Source organism: Pseudochaenichthys georgianus, chromosome 9 (genome assembly GCF_902827115.2).
Source record: "Pseudochaenichthys georgianus chromosome 9, fPseGeo1.2, whole genome shotgun sequence".
NCBI lineage: Eukaryota > Metazoa > Chordata > Actinopteri > Perciformes > Channichthyidae > Pseudochaenichthys > Pseudochaenichthys georgianus.
Genome location: NC_047511.1, coordinates 28577546 through 28592136, shown reverse-complemented (window position 1 = coordinate 28592136; position 14591 = coordinate 28577546).

The window sequence follows — 14591 nt, the reverse complement described above, 5'->3', positions numbered from 1 at the left end:
CATCATCCCAAAACCCAGGAAATTCCTGCGTTTTTCATTCCAGGGAATATCGTACCAGTTCAATCGACTGCCGTTCGGATATTCCCTGGCTCCACGCACTTTTTCAAAGTGTTCACAGGAGTGAAGTTAGGTAGCTTGAAGAGGGAAAAGCTCCATGTGGGAGAGAGCAGGAGACCAGTGCCACCTCCTCTGCCAGAGGGTCTGGGTGTATGGGAGAAGGAGTATGCTGTGGAGAGAGCTGCTGGGGTGGATGTGTTGAATGGAGTAATCCAGGTCTCAGTGAGAGCAAGGAAATCCAGGGACTGTAGGGAGGCGTAGCCAGAGATGAAGTCAGCCTTAGGAACAGCTGACTGGCAGTTCCACAGGCCGCCTGAAACTAGATGCTGGATCTCAGAGGAGCACGTGGGATAGACGATAGCGGGCCGGTTATAGCGATTAGGAGATACACGAGGCCAGTGATAATTGCGAGAAGACACATGAACAGGAATGGAGAAAATACACATGATTATAGGATGAGGGGCTAGAAAGCAAAACAAATTAAAAAATAAAACACCAGCGATACTTAGCTCAATCAGAGTAGGATTTGCCTCCTCTTTGCCACCCTCGTGACTCCCGCAGGACTCTAATGTCTTTGTCAGTCTTACTCCCGCAGGACTCTAATGTCTTTGTCAGTCTTCGGCTGTTTGACGCTGAAGCTGACGCTCAAAGAAAGAGCTGCCTAAATGGACACCTGATTGCTGAGTTCTCACAGCTGTGGTGCCACGCCCCTCTAGTTAGTTAACTCTCTACAGCTGATGGGCGACAACTGAGAGGGCGTGCCTATTTAAATGCAGCCCAGACAGAAACTGAAGGCAGTGAGAGTTTCACGTGGTCAGATCTGAGATTTAAATTCTCTCAAAAGTACCGTTTTAGCTACAATAACTACAGAACAATTATACAGAGTAGAATAACTGAAATCGAGAAGTCTAATTAAACAAGATTATTACTTACAGTGGTTACTGCGTCCAAAGGAGATGTCGCAGCCAGGTCAAAGAGCACCTGAGCTTCAAGTCTGGATCCAAGAGTGTGACCCAGGATCGGCGATGGAGGCTGCTGGACTGGCTGATGTCTTTGTTGCTGCCCGTAATAAAGGACAACAATGAAGCTATAACTCATGGAGTTCAAAGGATCGACACAAACCAGCTCGACAGTACGATCAGGAGGCACCCTCCGGTGTGGGTAAGCCTCCCATGTGGGAAAAGCAGTCAGCTAGCGGCCCATTTAAACCTCTTGTTAGGAACCTTGACTCAATAGCTTGGAGGACTCAAATGCACGACCCAGAGACAAAAAGGTTTTGAAGAAAAAAATAGTCTTTACTTGCAAATAAACAAAATCACTCTTTTAGAGGAATGAACAAACTGACAAACGTAAAGCGCGTGGAGGGTAAAAGGCAAAATACTGACTTTCATTTAAACAATGGCTTAGATCTTACTTCTTGGAGCAATGAACAAGACGAACCGACAACTAACAAGGGGAGACAGGACAATATATGCATGAGGTAAGTGGGCACAGGTGGAAACAATCAGGGGCGGGGCAGACACTGATGATGGCGGGAAAAGGAACCAGAGCAGGAAGTAAAGGGACCTGGAATGAGACAAGGTGAGTACAAAATAAAACAGGAAGTGGAACATAAACTAAACTAACATGACAAAACTTAACATAATTGACGGGACACAACAGTACCCCCCCTTCTAGGGCCGACTCCTGACGGCCCAGGCTGCTCAGGGTGAAGATCATAGAAGTCACTGATGAGTGTCTTGTCCACAATGAACATTGAGGAGACCCACAAACGTTCCTCAGTGCCGTAACCCTCCCAATCAACCAAGAATTGTTGTCCTCGGCCCCGTTTGCGGACCGCCAGAAGTCTCCTGACTGTGTACACCGGGCCACCTTCAATGATCCGGGGTGGTGGAGGGGGCTTGGAGGCGGGAACCAGAGTGCTCTCTCGAACTGGCTTGAGTTTGCTCACGTGAAACGTGGGATGGAACCTCAAAGATCTGGGGAGTTTGAGGCGCACAGAGACAGGGTTAATGACTCTTGAAATTGGGAAAGGACCCACAAACCTCGGTGCCAACCTCTTGGAGTGAACGTGTAGGGGTAGATCCTTGGTGGAGAGCCAGACTTTCTGGCCCACCCTGTAGAGGGGAGCCGCACGCCGGTGACGATCCGCCGCTGACTTCATCCGGGTCGAGGTCCGGAGTAGTGCCTGCCGAGCACCGGCCCAAACCCGCCGACAGCGTCGGACCATGGCATGCGCGGATGGAACCTTGACTTCTTCCTCATTAGCAGGGAAGAGAGGAGGCTGGTACCCATTAGCACACTAGAAAGGGAAAAGACCCGTGGCAGCCGAGGGGAGAGTGTTGTGGGCATACTCTATCCAGGTAAGGTGATCGCTCCAAGTGGTCTGCTTCTGGGACACGAGGCACCTGAGGCATGTTTCGAGGTCTTGGTTCAGGCGCTCTGTCTGACCGTTGGACTGCGGGTGGTAACCGGAAGATAAGCTGACGGTGGCGCCGAGGAGCTGGCAAAACTCCTTCCAGAAGTTGGAAATGAACTGTGGTCCTCTGTCGGAAACTATGTCACTGGGGAAACCATGGATTCTGAACATGTGAGTTAACATGACCTCTGCCGTCTTCTTGGCAGAGGGAAAGTTTGAGCAGAGCAATGAAATGTGCCATCTTTGAGAAACGGTCTACCACCGTCAGGACGGTAGTGTTACCTTTGGAGGGCGGTAGTCCAGTCACAAAGTCCATGGAGATGTGCGACCATGGTCGCTGAGGCACTGGGAGGGGCTGGAGAAGACCCATCTGGGCCCGGGACGAGGTCTTATTCCGGGCATACACTGGACAGGCCGCCACGTACTCGGAGACCTCTTTTTTCATGGCCGGCCACCAGAACCGCTGTTTTATGGCAAACATTGTTCGTCGGACGCCCGGATGGCATGTGAACTTGGACGTGTGAGCCCAGTGGATTACCTGAGAGCGCAAAGACACAGGGACAAACAAGCGGTTGCCTGGACACTCGCTGGGTGCCGGGCTCACAACATTCGCCTGCTTCACATCTGTTTCTATCTGCCATGTTAGCGACCCAACCACACAGTTCAGTGGAAGGATTGATACTGGTTCCTTGGCATTATGTTCAGGCTCAAAGAGACGAGACAGTGTGTCTGGCTTACGGTTTTGTGTACCGGGCCGAAAAGACAGTATGAAGTTAAATCTGCTGAAGAACAGCGTCCACCGGGCCTGACGTGAATTTAGTCGCTTGGCTTTCCTAACATATTCTAAATTCTTGTGGTCAGTCCAAACAAGAAATGGTTGCTCCGCCCCTTCTAGTCAGTGTCTCCACTCCTCCAAAGCTGCTTTGACAGCTAGTAACTCCTTGTTTCCCACATCATAATTTTTTTCAGCTGAGGTCAACTTACACGATAGATAGGCACAGGGGTGCATCCTGTTATCCTCAGAGGATCTCTGGGACAACACAGCCCCGATGCCCTCATTGGATGCGTCAACCTCAACCACAAACTGTCTCTGGGGATCCGGAACAGTGAGTACAGGTGCTGTGGTGAATCTCTTCTTGAGGCATTGGAAGGCGGACTCGGCCTGGGAGGTCCACTGAAAGGAGACTTTAGAGGAGGTGAGAGCATGCAAAGGTGAGGCTACAGAACTGAAGTTGTGTATAAACTTCCGATAAAAGTTGGCAAACCCCAGGAATTGCTGAACCTTTTTGCTGCTATCAAGAGTGGGCCAGTTGGCCACCGCACTGACCTTGGATGGATCCATCTGCACCTGATTGGCGGTGACAATATAGCCCAGAAAGGAGACAGTGGTGGCATGGAAGTCGCACTTTTCAGCTTTCACATACAACTGATTCTCAAGAAGCTTCTGGAGAACTTGGCGGACATGCATGACATGAGACTGACTATCTGGGGAGAAAATCAAAGTATCATCCAGATACACGAAAACAGAAACATTCAAATACTCTCTCAAAATGTCATTTACCATGGCCTGAAATACAGCAGGAGCATTACATAGTCCAAAAGGCATGACCCGATATTCATAATGTCCGCTTGGGGTGTTGAACCCCGTTTTCCACTCTTCTCTCTCTCTAATCCTGACGAGGTGGTAAGCATTCCTGAGATCGAGTTTGGTAAAAACTTTAGCTGTTTGAAGCAGTTCAAATGCTGAAGATGGCCTGAGCGACCCATCCTTCTTACTCACAAAGAAGAATCCTGCACCAGCAGGTGACGAAGAGGGACGGATTATCCCCGTTTTCAACGAGGAGGAGATGTAATCGTCCATGGCCGCACGCTCCGGTCCCGAGATGGAGTATAAGTGCCCCCTAGGGATGGGTGCGCCAGGCAGCAGGTCGATGGCACAGTCAAAAGGACGATGAGGGGGCAGTGACAGAGCTTTGGTTTTATTAAAAACCTCCTTAAGGTCATGGTAGCATGAGGGGACCTTGGAAAGGTCAGGAAAATCTGAGCTTCTAACCGAAAATGCAACGGTTTGTGGGATTCTACAGGACTGTTCACAATTCCCTCCCCATCCCTTAATTTGTCCTGAACCCCAATCAATCTGTGGGTTATGTGTCTTTAGCCAAGGAAACCCCAAAATCAGTGGATGTTGTGCTGAATTGAATAGATGAAACTGCATTATTTCTACATGATTATTATCAATTGTTACTTGAATGGGTTCCGTACAATCAGTTACTTTACACATTAGTCTGCCATCTAGGGCGCTGGCATTGACAGGATGCTTGAGAGGGACAGTCTTAATATTAAGGCGTTTAGCTAAACCCAAGTCTATGAGGCTTTCATCAGCCCCAGAGTCAATTAGCGCCCCCAGAGTATATGTCTGACTGTTAGCCGTGACTTTAACCGGGGTGAGTGTGCGAGGAGGATAGTTAGAGGAAATCTTGCTCACCAACGCCCTCCTCATGGTTGGTGAGCATGCCCTTTTCCCGGGCATGTTGCCTGCTGGTGAACCGATTGGCCACAGTAAAAGCAACATCCCTCCTGCAGGCGGCGCCGTCTTTCCTCTGGAGAAATCCTTGTTCTCCCGAGCTGCATTGGCTCCTCCGGTGCCTGTGATGGCGCTGTTCCTGCTGGGCCTGATGAAGAGTGAAACAAGGGATCCCATGAAGGCTGCTTATCCAGAGAGCGCCCCTGGTGGCTTGGATGTCTTGTTGCAGTTCGGCGCCGTTCTCTCTCTCTTTCTCTGAGGCGGTTATCAACTCGGATAGACATGGAAATCAGCAATTCCAGGTCTTGTGGTAGTTCTAGTGGAGCCAGGTGGTCTTTGATGGTTTCAGATAGTCCATTCCGGAAGGCGTCTATTAATGCTGGGGTGTTCCAGCCACTGTCTATGGCTATGGTACGGAACTCTATGGCATAATCTAACACTGGCCGTGGGTGCTGTTTGAGCTGCATGAGTACACGGGTGGCCTCAGCGGCAGGTGAAGTAAGATCAAAAATCCTGCTCATAGCGTCTTTGAATGCTGTGAAAGATCCACATATACTGGAGTCTCTTGACCACTCCGCAGTGGCCCATGCGGCAGCTCTGCCGGTTAAATGGGAGACCATAAATGCTACTTTAGCCTCATCTGACACAAACGCTGCTGGGTTAAGTTTGTAGTGCAGGTCACACTGGACTAGGAAGGTTCTGCAGTTGCCAGATTCACCTGAATATTTCTCTGGCGATGCCAACCGCAGTGGGACAGGAGAGAAACTGGCCTCGGCCTGATTAGCAGCAGGATTAGCATCAGGTGGCGTAGCAGAAATCGGAGCTGTAGCAGTTGCCTCTAGATGAGTGAGGACTCTGTGGAGCTGTTCTGCCAGCTGGTTCACCTGCGACGTGACAGAGGTTTGGAAATCCTCCTGGCGATCTGAAAGGTCCTTCACTCCATGGCTAATGGTTTTTAGCTGCTCCTGGTGCTGATAGATGATGTTTCCCTGTGCAGACAGGGCAGTCTGGAGCATCTTGGGATCGGCTGAGTCCATATTGGTCGGTTCGTTCTGTTAGGAACCTTGACTCAATAGCTTGGAGGACTCAAATGCACGACCCAGAGACAAAAGGGTTTTGAAGAAAAAATAGTCTTTACTTGCAAATAAACAAAATCACTCTTTTAGAGGAATGAACAAACTGACAAACGTAAAGGGCTCTCGTGGAGGGTAAAAGGCAAAACACTGACTTTCATTTAAAGAATGGCTTAGATCTTACTTCTTGGAGCAATGAACAAGACGAACCGACAACTAACAAGGGGAGACAGGACAATATATACATGAGGTAAGTGGGCACAGGTGGAAACAATCAGGGGCGGGGCAGACACTGATGATGGCGGGAAAAGGAACCAGAGCAGGAAGTAAAGGGACCTGGAATGAGACAAGGTGAGTACAAAATAAAACAGGAAGTGGAGCATAAACTAAACTAACATGACAAAACTTAACATAATTGACGGGACACAACACCTCTTGTTAAAAAGCCAATTTGTTATCTCTGTGGAATAGAAGGCCATATAAAACCTATGTGCCCCCAAAATGCAGCCAAAATGACACAAATGTGCATTGTGCCTCGCCCTCATATTGAGCATGTGCGTAAGGATGACCAGTCTATTAAGATGACACTCATAGAAGTTAATGGACAGATTATCAAGGCCTTGCTGGATTCTGGGAGTAGTCAGACTCTTGTAGACCGGAAGTTTGTACCACCCAACATTATTAGCACAAGAGACACAATCCCAATCTGTTGTGTGCATGGAGATAAGAAAAGCTATCCAACAGCTGACATGTACAAAAAAGTAGAGGGTCAAACTTCAAAGATCCTTCAACCCAGGACAAAAGTTCTAGTTCTCCTCCCAAGTGATAACAGCAAGCTGTTGGCAAAGTGGCAGGGACCATTTGAGATCAAGAAGCAACTCGGGCCCATAACATATGAGGTATCGACCCCTGGGAAGCCACGCTCCAGTAGAGTACTACTGTTACGTCCCCACTAAGGTCTAGGGGACCTGGAGACAATAACGTACAACCAATAATTATGAGAGAGTCAGAGTAAAGGTTGACAAAAGGTTTATTCCTTGTAACCTATCATATAATACAATTAAACAGAAACACTCTGTTTGTGAGGAGGAGGAGGAGTCAAAGGATTGTGCCAAACAAAAGAAACAAGCATAACAAAACCAGGCCTATCTCTACAACTATCCTTTGAAACCAAACTCAAACAAAAACCCTCACTAACTAACTACAAAGAATTTGACAAAACAATATACAGGGGTGGCAACAATCCGCTTACCTAGTGTGTCTAAACAATAGTTAGCTCGGTGGTGAGAAATGTACAGGGTACCCCAGACTTACCTAACTCCTCCACCTCTCAACACACACACATTAACAAAGTTCAGATTATTCAAATAGCTTTAGTTGCTAAACACAGCCGTGTTCCTTCCTCAGCAACAGGCCCAGAGTGAGAGAGAAGACTTCCTGGGTGCCTCCTTTATGGTCGGCCCTGGTTGCTGATAGGCCAGCTGAGGGTGAGAGGATCCAATCAGCCATCAGACTCAGGTGCACAGGCAGATACCGATCAGCTGCTGATTAGCTGTGCAGACGACAGGGAGAAGAGAGAAACACAGGAGGGAAGGAAAACCACACATGTACAGCCTGCCTGGCACGTAACACCCCCACACATATAAATCCAAACAGTATGTTTGGCCCTTACAATGAACCTTCCATTTACATAGCACGAGATAGTGCATCGGCAAGAACATTATCGGACCCCTTTTATTGGCTTATGTCAAGGTTGTAGTTCTGGACAATCAACGACCAACGCATAAGGCGTTGATTGTGGTTGTACATCCTTGAAAGAAAAACCAGCGGATTGTGATCAGTGTATACCTTAATAGGTTTTACACTGGAGCCAAGATACACCTCAAAGTGCTGCAAGGCAAACAATAGAGCTAAAGCTTCTTTCTCAATAGTAGAGTACTTCAACTGATGTTTGTTGAACTTTCGGGAGAAGTAGCTCACGGGGTGATCGATAGCCTGTGCATCTTCTTGTAGAAGAACAGCCCCTGTCCCAACTCCACTGGCATCGACCTCGAGCTTGAATGGCTTCGAAAAGTCTGGTGCAGAAAGAACAGGAGTACAACACAGAATACCTTTTAGGCTCTCAAATGACTGCTGACACTCACCGGACCAAACGAAAGACTTTGAGGGACTGGTCAACGTAGTGAGTGGGGCCGCCACCAATGAGAAGTTTCTGCAGAAACGGCGATAGTACCCTGGGATACTGCAAACTGTTTTCGTGGGCATGATCAAATGCTCTTTAAGAACCCTTAAAGGACCTCTGACCTCATGTCCAAACACTAGCTCAGCAGGACTAAAACCTAGAGACTCCTGAACAGCTTCACGGGCAGCAAATAACACTAAAGGAACACCGTCATCCCAATCTTTATGAGACTCATGGCAATGTTTTCTTAACATGCATTTCATAGTCTGGTGAAACCTCTCTAATGCCCCCTGACTTTCAGGATGATATGGGCTGGATGTCACATGCTTGATACCTAAGGTGTCAAGTACCCGGGCAAACACTTTAGACATGAAGTTGGTACCTTGGTCTGTTTGAACTACCTTCGGTAGACCAAACATGGAGAAAAACTTCAGAAGTGCCTTGGTGATGACCGGGGCAGTAATTTTCCGTAGTGGGATGGCTTCTGGGAACCTAGTGGAAGCACACATGACAGTTAAGAGAAACTGGTTTCCAGTTTTAGTTTTAGGTAAGGGTCCCACACAATCCACAATCACCCTTTCAAATGGCTCTCCCATTACCGGAATAGGAATGAGAGGAGCAGGGTGAATCACCTGATTCGGTTTACCAACAACTTGGCACACATGACATGTTCGACAATAAAGAACTACATCAGACTTAAGTCCTGGCCAAAAGAAGTGTTTTAAAACTCTTTGATATATTTTTGTTACCCCCATGTGACCTGACCATGGATGATCATGAGCCAAGGATATCACCTGAGAACGATAGGTTGTTGGCACGACAACTTGATAAATTGCTAAGGAGTCTGACTCCTCACAGGCATCACTAATCCAGCGACGCATTAATAGGTGATCTTCCATAATGTAGGCCATCTTCTTTGACTTGGCCTCTTCCTGACTGATAACAGAAGAGAGACATTTAGAAAGTGTTTCATCACTTAACTGGGCTGCCATGAATTCTTCCCGAGTGGCAGGCAGTTGTACAAGCTCTGAGCTGTTACTGGCTGATCCAGCACCAGCAGACCGGGCCTCCTCTGGCAGTCGGTCCGACACTGTCATGTCTTCAAGAAACTGCCCTGTAGCAAGAAAAGAATCAGACAAGTCCTCTCCGTATTTCTTTGACTGTGCCCTTGTAACAACACAAGCAGGAAAGATTTCGGGAGGTACTTCAGCTGATTTCTCTGCGTCTAAACTTAGATCAGGAGAATCAATGACCTCAGGTACTGGCTTAACTTTGCCCCCAGCCAAGTCATTACTGAGGATGAAATCAACACCTTTGATGGGCAAGGCAGGGAGGACAGCTACTTTAAAGAATCCTTTGACAAGAGATAAGTGAATATAAACATTGTGCAAAGGAGCCGCAACTAGTGTCATGCCTACCCCTTGAACAACAGCACTTGATCCACATGATGATCTGGAGGTTAAAGGTAATATGCCTTCCCTAATAATGGACTGAGAACCTCCTGTGTCCCTAAGTACCTGTACTGGCAGCTGGTCTTTAGGATCCCCTGTTAAAGAAACAAAGCCCTTGGAAATAAAGGGTTTGAAACAGGGATCAGGTACATCATCTTCCTGGGACATTTCTATGTCTGATAGGGAAACTCCTTTAATGAGTCCCATGCCTTTTGGCGTTTGAAAGCGTTGCGAAAATTGTTGTTTACGCTTTAAGAAATGACACCCTGAAATAAGGTGTCCTGTTTTATGGCAGTAGTTACACTCACGGGGCCCCCGTGGAGGTGATGGTGGTCCTCTAGACCTTTCAAAAGTTGTTGGGCCAAGATCAGGTCTTCCGGTTAGTGATATTGAAGCACTATCTGGGCGCAAGGGTGAAGAAAACACAGTCTTATGAGTGAGCATAAATTCATCCGCTAAAACAGCTGCCTTAGCCAGTGAAGTAACCTTCTGTTCATTTAAGAATATCACCATCCTTTCAGGCAAAGAATTCTTAAAATCTTCCAAGAGAAGTAACTGACGAAGACTCTCAAAATGATCCTTCACTTCATTAGCCGCACACCATTTATCAAAGAGAATGCCCTTCTCTCGCGCAAACTCAACAAATGTCTGCGTAGCAGACTTTTTATGGTTTCTGAACTTTTGTCTGTAGGCCTCCGGCACAAGCTCATAAGCACGCAATATCGACTCTTTAAGCACTTCGTACTGCAAGCTTTCTTCCAAAGAAAGTGAAGATACCACTTCCTGAGCCTTACCTACTAATTTGCACTGAAGTAGGATTGGCCACATGTCTTTAGGCCAGACCAGTGCGGTAGCAATTCTCTCAAAAGCACAAAAATATGAGTCAACCTCTGACTCTCTAAAAGTTGGCACTAAAGCAATATTTTTACTAACATCAAAACTCTTTGTATGAGAGACTGTATGTGAAGGTCTTGACCTCTCAAATGTCTGCTCTGAAGAGATTCTCAGGGCATCAACTTCAAGCCGCTTTAACGTGATTTCTTTCTCAGCTTCTATCTCTAACTTGCGAATCTGCAGCCTGTGTTCATAGTCCGCTCTACGCTCCTTTTCCTGGCCCTCCATCTGAAGACGGACAAGACGAACTTTTAGTTTGGCATTACTACTTGCACCTAAGCTACCCGGAGAGAAAGCCTCAATCCTAGGAAGCGTTGCAGGAGGAGCTTGAGGACTAAACTTGTCAACTCTAGGTGTAGCTAATACTCTTTCCCTATCATCTTCAATAGACACCTCAGCCCTAGGCTGAGTTGACATGCTTGGGATTTCAAGAATCTTTAACTCCTCTAGTTTTTGCAGGATTTTCTCTCTTATCTCTTTTTTTACTTTATACTTGTCTACTGTAATGTTAAAGTGAGCTGCAATACATAACATGTCATCTTTGCGACAGGAATACAACGCATCAACACTTGGACTTTCAATAAAGTCCTGTAAGTCAAAACCCATTTTTCAGCCAATGTACAACACCTACAATGCCTTCTCAATTATTGGTTGTTTTTATTTCAGGAAAATAGATATCCCGGACGAGCCCCCATTTGTTACGTCCCCACTAAGGTCTAGGGGACCTGGAGACAATAACGTACAACCAATAATTATGAGAGAGTCAGAGTAAAGGTTGACAAAAGGTTTATTCCTTGTAACCTATCATATAATACAATTAAACAGAAACACTCTGTTTGTGAGGAGGAGGAGGAGGAGTCAAAGGATTGTGCCAAACAAAAGAAACAAGCATAACAAAACCAGGCCTATCTCTACAACTATCCTTTGAAACCAAACTCAAACAAAAACCCTCACTAACTAACTACAAAGAATTTGACAAAACAATATACAGGGGTGGCAACAATCCGCTTACCTAGTGTGTCTAAACAATAGTTAGCTCGGTGGTGAGAAATGTACAGGGTACCCCAGACTTACCTAACTCCTCCACCTCTCAACACACACACATTAACAAAGTTCAGATTATTCAAATAGCTTTAGTTGCTAAACACAGCCGTGTTCCTTCCTCAGCAACAGGCCCAGAGTGAGAGAGAAGACTTCCTGGGTGCCTCCTTTATGGTCGGCCCTGGTTGCTGATAGGCCAGCTGAGGGTGAGAGGATCCAATCAGCCATCAGACTCAGGTGCACAGGCAGATACCGATCAGCTGCTGATTAGCTGTGCAGACGACAGGGAGAAGAGAGAAACACAGGAGGGAAGGAAAACCACACATGTACAGCCTGCCTGGCACGTAACAACTACATATAAATCTCTTGAAAGAGTGGGTGCCGCGACCTGAACAAGAAGCAAGAGTGATGCTCATCAGGGATGTGCAAGAGGAAGAGGAAGTGGAGGAGCAATACCTATCTCCAGGGGGGGCTACAGTGAGCCATGACCTCAGCCACCTCTCAGAAGACAAACAGCTTCAGGTGAGACCAATCTGTAGGTCAGAATTATTTCAGGAGAATCCTGGGAGAACAGATATTGTTGAGTATGACATTGTGGTTAGAGAAGGTGCTTCTGTGAGAGGGCTGAGTTACAGGATTCCGGAACGCCTGCTGGCGTCACTGAAAAAGGAGGTCGATCTGATGCTGTCCCTGGGGATCATTGAGATTTCGAAAAGCGAGTGGTGCAACTAGTGCTGCGTACCTGAACTCACATTCAGGTTCAGGTCCGGACTCAAGTCCAGAGGTTCAGGTTCAGGTCCGGACTTATAAGTCCGGACCTGAACCTGAACCCATGGCTTGTGCAAGTTGTGTGAGTAACTAAAGTGAACTTATTGTGAGCTAATTATCAATTGAAAATTAACTCATAATCAACTCAAATTCAAACTCATCAGGTGTATTGTGCTCCCTTCCAACTTGTGTCTACATTTCTCTACAAAGTACAAATGTGCCACTTAGTCTACAAATGACTTATGACAGCAACTACAGTGAACTACTACAAAGTTCAAACATTTATTTCATTTACCAAACTAAAGTAACCAAACAGTCCCTGAGCTGACTGAGCCTAAATCCCTAAAACGTTGCTGAAAGGTAGAGTGTAGAGTAGACTATACGCATTACACTGTTACACACCTACTATACAGTAAAGGCTACACTGTAGTGACTGTACAGTCAGAGTGTACTGTACTGTCTGTGCACCATGTATTTTCTACAACTCTACATGTGTACATTATACAGTACATACTACATACATAGTGATGTACATACATACTGTTAGAAATTAAAATCAATGTTGATATGGCGTAATTTTGAATTAAATACACTAATTTAAATCAGTTTTATTCTGAAAAAACCGGAAGTTCACACTATTAACTTAATACTTTTATTCTGAAAATTCTTCACTTCCGGTTAGCATTAGCATGTGGCGCAATGCTACGTTTTCAAACCGTGAATCGAAGGTGAAATGACATGTGATGTTGTACACTGAGCACACTGGGACTAGCACTCATTTATTGACGCTGAATAACGTTTATCAGGGAATGTTTAAATAACCACAAGACACCAGAATATATACGTAAGTGCTAGTTTTTTTGCGAGTCCAAGTACCGGTTCCCGACGTTCTGGTTTTAACCGGACTTGAACAGAAACTTTTTACAAGTCCAGTACCGGTTCGGCGTACCGGTACGCAGCACTAGGTGCAACCCAGTGGTCCTTGTGCCAAAGAAGGATGGCAGTCTTAGGTTTTGTATTGATTTTAGGTACCTGAACTCAATTTCTCTGTTTGATTCTTATCCAACACCAAGAATCGATGAACTGCTTGAACGGCTTGGAAAAGCCAAATACTTAACCACATTAGATCTTTCCAAGGGTTACTGGCAGGTTCCACTGACTGAGCGGTCCAGGGAGCTGAAAGCCTTTAGGACACCATTGGGTCTTTTCCAGTTCACGGTCATGCCATTTGGGCTGCATGGTGCTCCAGCGACTTTCCAGAGGCTTATGGATCAGGTACTTTGTGATTTATCTGGTTTTGCTGCAGCATATCTGGATGACATTGTCCTTTACAGCTCCACCTGGGAGGAGCACATGGAACATCTGCACACTGTCTTGGATCGCCTCTACTCTGCGGGGCTGACTATCAATCCATCGAAGTGCGTCTTTGCCGCTGCAGAGACGGAGTACCTGGGCCACATCATTGGACCTGGTGTGATACGGCCACGGGTCAGCAAGATTCAGGCCATCGAGTCATGTCCTGTACCACAAACAAGGAAGCAGCTCCGATCTTTTCTGGGCATGGCAGGCTTCTACCACCGCTTTGTACCACAATTCTCTGCCAGGGTAGCTCTACTCACAGACCAGACTGGATCCCGGTCTTCAAATCAGATACAGTGGACAGAGGAGTCCTTGGCAGCTTTTCACGTCATCCAGGGATCATTGAGTAAGAAACCTGTTCTTTACAGTCCAAACATTTTATCTTGCAAACGGATGCTTCTGATAGGGCTCTGGGCGCTGTGCTTCTCCAGGGGTCATCGGACGACCGCCATCCAGTGGCCTACATCAGCCGGAAATTGTTCCCCAGGGAGGTCAGGTATTCAAACGTGGAAAAGGAGGCACTGGCTATCAAATGGGCCCTCGACTCTCTCCGGTATTACCTCCTGGGTAGAGAATTCACCCTGGAGACTGATCATAAAGCGCTTCAGTGGATGGGAAGGATGAAGGATACCAATGGAAGGATTACCCGGTGTTACCTGGCACTGCAACCATTCCGCTTTAACATTCAGCACATCCCAGGCAAGGACAATGTCACAGCCGACTACCTCTCTCGCTGTTTCACCTGTTATGTTTCTTTGAGGTATTTTCTGTTGACCTCTTTTATAGGCCTTGCTATTATATGATGTGTTGTGGATTGTTGGGT